Source organism: Oculina patagonica, chromosome 1 (genome assembly GCF_052425735.1).
Source record: "Oculina patagonica isolate OP01 chromosome 1, crgOcupat, whole genome shotgun sequence".
Classification (NCBI taxonomy): Eukaryota; Metazoa; Cnidaria; class Anthozoa; order Scleractinia; family Oculinidae; genus Oculina; species Oculina patagonica.
Window position 1 is genome coordinate 33,358,692 of NC_135758.1, and position 6,000 is coordinate 33,364,691.

The following is a 6,000-nucleotide window of genomic DNA, read 5'->3' on the forward strand; positions in this document are numbered from 1 at the left end:
GTGCTTGGCTATAACAAGTTTTCTACATGAATTACCATGTGTGTGGATCATATAAAGGGGCGGGGGAGATCACCATTCACTTTTCTCCCGGGGGCCGGGGAATTCACTTGCTTTCACTTGCCAAAAAAGTGAATGCCCCGCTCATGCCCGAGGGGGGGGGGAGGCGGGGGTTTCAAATGACTGGTGCATGCATTAGTCTTCCCTGCCTCGTCCCGTTGCGTCGGCTTAAAATCAATTTTACATATGGGTAAACCATTCAGAAGACAAACACAGAAGACTTGAAATTGAAGATTATGCCTCACAGAAATCGTTAAATATGTGTTTTCATACAAAAAAGTTAACATTTGAGCAAATTTCTACATGCATAAAATTTATTTATCAGCAAATCACTTGCGTGATCGCTGATGCGAAACGTTTTGCACTTCAAGCTACTTCAACTTTCATTGACAAGTTCTAAAATCTTCGAGTTCTGGAATCGCCATGACTTCTCAACTACCAAACTTGGAAAGTTCAGTCGGGCCAAAGTTGGGAACAAAGTTTCCAATTTCCCAACAAACTTCGCAAAGCGGGCGGCCAAAGTAAACTGAAATCAACTGTTAAATATCTCGTTCAAACATTTAATGAACCGGTACAAGTATGTACTTTGCTGTTCAAAGCAACTTCGATCGATAGCTAAAACAGAATAAGAGCGTGCCATTCCGTGACAATTTGAAAACTCAATTAGTTCTTGTTTGTTGAAAAATTTACGTTGTGAATGAACCAAAATCTTTGTTGAACAGTTCTGACAGGAAACAAATTCTCCAGGTGTACTGCGCTTTAAAGAACTTTCCCGAAGAGATTGTTTTTGATTTGATTCGTTTATTACTTCGTTTATTACAGTACTTTTCGTTCAATGACTATATGGAGACGTGGCTTTTTCGAGAAAAACAAGGGTATCGTGTTACGTTCGTTTAAAAAACCCCAAAGGTATCATGTTACAAAAGTGAGAAAAACAACGGTATCATGTTACAGTGTTTGGCAAAAAGCCAAAAGTATTCCCTAACAAACAAAGTAACACGTTACGGTTGCTACGAAGCTAGCAAAAAAATGACCGCTTTAAACAGAATAAGAACGTGCCATTTTGTGACATTTTGATAATTGAATTAGATTTTTGTTTTTCAATAAATGATAAATTTTCGTATTGAATAAAACAGTTCTGATGTATCAAAATGCACGTAATTTTTTTTTGTGCAAAAAAGTGACTTCGTGGGCCGCCATACACAAATAGCCCAACCCATGGCATAAACCATCCCAACAGGACAATCACCCAATTTCACCCCAAACCAGCCCATAAATCAAAAAAATAACTCCTGCACGCTTAGCGTGCCTATGTTTAGTTAATGGAAGGTTCTCTGGGCAATTTACATACGAAACCAAAAAGGTCTATTTGCGCTTTGCACAAGGGACTTGTCCCCGAGTCTTTTAGTAGGGATTAGTTCCTGGGAAAAGTCCCTCCCCCGCGTGTGTGTTGACCTTGAAGGAGTCACGTCACGGATCGGACGGCGCATCTCGAATAAAATAGCGTTTTTTTAAAGTCAGTTTTTCAGCAGTAACCGTCCATGTTTTTTTTTGAGGTTACTTCTTTGCCACGCTTTTCTACCTACCTTAAAAAAACCCAGACAAATGACTGACCACAGTGTAAAATGTTAACGTTATGATTGGGTTTTGAGAACTACAGACTTAGTTTCGTGCAAAAAGTATAAAGCTTCTAGCACCAAAACCAGGCCTCGGGGTTAAATTAGTCACTTTTTTGATTGAAAGACGGATTATCAGTGTATGAAGTGGGGACTTTCCCAGTGACTCATGAAATTGTGTGTCATCGTATACTGGCTGATAATTGGGAGATCTTCAGTCACATCTGGGCTACTAACTATAGTTAAGACGGGCATAACTATAGTAACTATTTCGGTAATGTGACCGCTTCTCTGTTCACCCTACTATAGTTAGAAAATTGATGCCTCGCTGATCCAAAACAATACAGACTAACTATAGTCTAGTTATACACAAGCAGGGTTCATGGGTTAGTCTTAAGTTTACAAACGAAAAACCAATCAAAATGCGACAATTTTTTTCGCACGTGCGAGATTAACATAAATATGCAAAACAAAGCGTGAAGAGAAGGGAAAAAAGAAAAACAACATGCCAAGAAATTACATATCACCAATGTTATCAACGCCGAGATGCCGTGCAATAACAGATAAAAAATAGAGGAACAATTAGACACAGATCAACAACAAGGGCTGTCATGAACTATCCAAACGCTAATCAGAAGTAACTATAGTTAACCGCAAAGACGACCGAAAGCACTAACTATAGTTAGGTATGACGTCACGTAACGTGAGACTAACTAAAGTTAAACTTTACTGCGTCGTATATGTCATCGCAGCCAATAATAGCAAACGGAAAGTGACAACCCTCTCTTCTTGTAAATGCAGTTGAAATTTACACCTTTACGACTGTTATTTGCCATAAACATTACGCGTCCATAATACGTGATAAATTTTAACAGTGATAGACTGAGTTCAGAAGCCGTGAACAAAAAAATAGCTCATGCTGGGAGCTCATATTCCATTTGTGGTACGGGAAATGTGCCGCCCGCCCACACAACGTGACCTATGACTTCGATTCATTTCGGAGAAATTTGACAAAGGTGTTTTGTCGCCACTTTCCGAGAAGCAGCGATGATTATAATGCTTCGTTTTAGTAGTCTCGTCGAAATAACATTTGTCAGTCGATTTTAAACACAATCAAGGATGCGCGAATGATTGTACGATCGAGAGGATGCAGTGTCCTTATTGCGGAAACACTGACTTACTTCCTAAGTTTAAATGTTGTCCAGAATGCGGTCGTCCTCTTCCACGTCCCCAAAATGTTCCGAGCAATACTGAGCATGGAGTCAGCGCACAAACACTGCTGCAACAAAGCGGTGCTTCGGCAAGAGGAAACAGCGAGCATGTAGTTGGAGATAAGAAACAGATCCAAGGTAAATTATGCTGGAGTTTATTCTTTTCTGTCAAGATTTTAATATTTCATTAACCTTGCCTGAATCGGGTTTGATTTGATTTGACTGATTTCGCCAAACTTGCAGCAATTTAATGTTTCCGTTCTTCGGTTCTGATCTCGTATTGGAGTGCAAAATTTAGCAGTAACGTGCATTAAGGTTCCATGCATTTGGTTTCAATACCAAACTAAAGTTGTGTCTAAAAATTCCGTTTAACTTTTTATACATGTTAATGCATTAATTAGCGAAATGTTTTGGGTAGTATAGCTTTATGTCCTTATCAACGTTTTCTCTGAATGTCAACTAAGAACGAGCTTGGTCGTGCTGTAATATTCCTTTATCTTATAACTTACTACAGGGTGTTTAAAAAGTGAAAACGAAATGCTATTTCCGCATCATACATAAAATTAAAATAGCGCCATTCCCGGAAGCCCCCCTACAGACAATGGGAATACAATACAGTCGTCATGTCATTTCATGTGAATTTACTTTTGTAAATTAATGGTTGTCTTAGACGTAATACTAAAAAAGTTCTTTAATGTAAAAACGGGAGTTTGCGAAAACAAATATTAAAAAGATGAACATTTTCCGAACAGTTTGCGTGACAGCGTGACTGGTACTAACGCAGTTCAATGAAGTCTGTTAATTTTCAAAGAGGACAAAAAGCTTTTAATAGACCATATTCGTATTCTTGGTATAGGACTGGAACTAGCTTGCAATGGAGGCTAATGCGGGTAATCTTTTCAAATGCAAATGACCTAAATCTCTTTTTAATGATATTTCCCCTGCATTAGCCTTCATTCCAACCTAGCTCTTTTTTGAGATTCTCTTTTCAAAATATTATGCAAATGGCATGAAGCTCTTTTTAATGACATTTCCCCTGCATTAGCTTCCATTGCAGCCTAGTTCCAGTCCTATACTGAGAATACAAATATGCTCTATTGAAACTGCTGTACAAATTTACATGATATGAAATCTAGAAGTATAATATGTAGCAGCAGGCCATCTTATTTAAAAATAGTGGATAAACAGTGAGGTTTTAGAATAAAGGATATGATAACATGCATTTTTCCACAACCTACCTCTCAAGTTTTCATTTTAAAGCCTACATCATTTGAAATGTATTTTTTGCCAACACAATATAATAATAATAATAATAATAATAATAATAATAAAATAATAATAATAATAATAATAATAATAATAATAATAATAATAATAACAATAATAACAATAAATATTAAAATAATTTTTCAAGAGGAGGCCCCCATGACACAAATAAAACTTATTACAAAAAAGGTAAACATTTTAAACTACAAGTAAGTACAAGTACAAGTACAAGTACAAGTAGAAACATTTCAAACAGTTCAAATCTGAGTAGTGGTAGGAGCCTTTGGTAGAAGGGGCTTTTTATATGGCAATGATGATGATGCTGAAAAATGGGTTTTTTCTTTATCAGTGAGGATTTCAAGTTTAAATTCCTGTATTTATTGTTGTTGTTGTCCTAGTACCCTAATCCAGGTAGTTCAACTAAGTTTATTTTTATCTTTTTATCTGATGCTGGCAATTACAAACCAAAAGTGTCACAGTTGACGATGAGGGTTTCAGATTATCGGAAGATCCCACAGTCTCCCAGCAAGTCACAAACGTCAAATGGCAAGTTAACAACATCCCAAATTGTATTATTTTTGTATTATATAATTTTGATGTCTAGAATAAATTCTTTTCATTAGTTAAACTTCTTGTGATTTCTTTTTGGTACACTTTCTGTGGCTGATTTCGTTTCTGTGATGTGCTGACAGACATGATTACAAGATCTTCTTTTTTGGAAAACTGATTTTGTGTAACATTTCCAAACAAGGGCACTATGATCTCTACCAGTCTCTCGCATCCCGATTGTTTCAAAACATAGGTAAAGTTTTATTTAAAAACAGGAAACAACAACATCTTTCAGCTTTTCCTGAAATCTCCAGATTTTTGTTAGTTTCAGTTCTGAAAATCTTCAATTTCACAGAGGGGTGGGGTTATTCCTGAAAGTGAACAATACAGAAAGGCTATGTCGAAAAGGGGTGCCTTTTCAGGCTGGAGATATATAAAATGGCAGGGATCTCACGAGATGAAGTATGGAAAGGGGTAGGGAAAACTGTCATTTAATTATGCATGTATATATCGAAGGTACATAAATCGAAAGGGTAGTCTTTTCTGTTAAAAATGGTGTATAAAAGAGTAAAGGTGCTCTGTGCTGGCCTTATCATGGCGAATGATTTCTGCCTTTTACAAAATTCAATTTGCTCCGTCAAGCAACACTTTGTATTCTTTTTTACTTCACATGTACAGTAGAAATCAAAGTGATTTCAGCTGATTTTAAATTCGACAGATTTGATGCGGTCAACTCATTCATTAAAAGGAAATTACGAAGGATTTGTCTTAAACTAAAAACTGATTGTGCAAACAAATAGTTTTACCAAGACTTTGCTAATAAGATCTTACACTATTACTCAGTGTCAGGTATTGCCTCATACACGTGCGTCTGCCAGCAGTCAATCAAAACCCACGATTACCTTTGTTTGTCTCATGATTGTACAACTGGGTCATACCTAACATAGTTACATCATATTGGTCTAGTGAAAGAATACTTGTAACTTCTTAACTGCAGGAAGAGAACGACCAGATTCCTCAACTGGCCAACAACTGGGCCCTATAGAACAGCCTGACAAGGACTACGGTTCTGTTACTGATCGACACGATCAAAAACCAACTGAAGGAAGGGCTGGGACCTTGGAAAACGATCAGCGCACGGAACGCACTCCAGCCACATCGTCTGATCAGGGACACGAGGGAGCCTTTGGCTCAAAAGGGCCAGCAGGTGAGTCAAATACAATCAGTGGCTCTGAAACGCCAGCCGAAGAAAGAGTTGGATTACAGAAAAACGATCAGCGCCCAGAGTCCACCTTACCAAC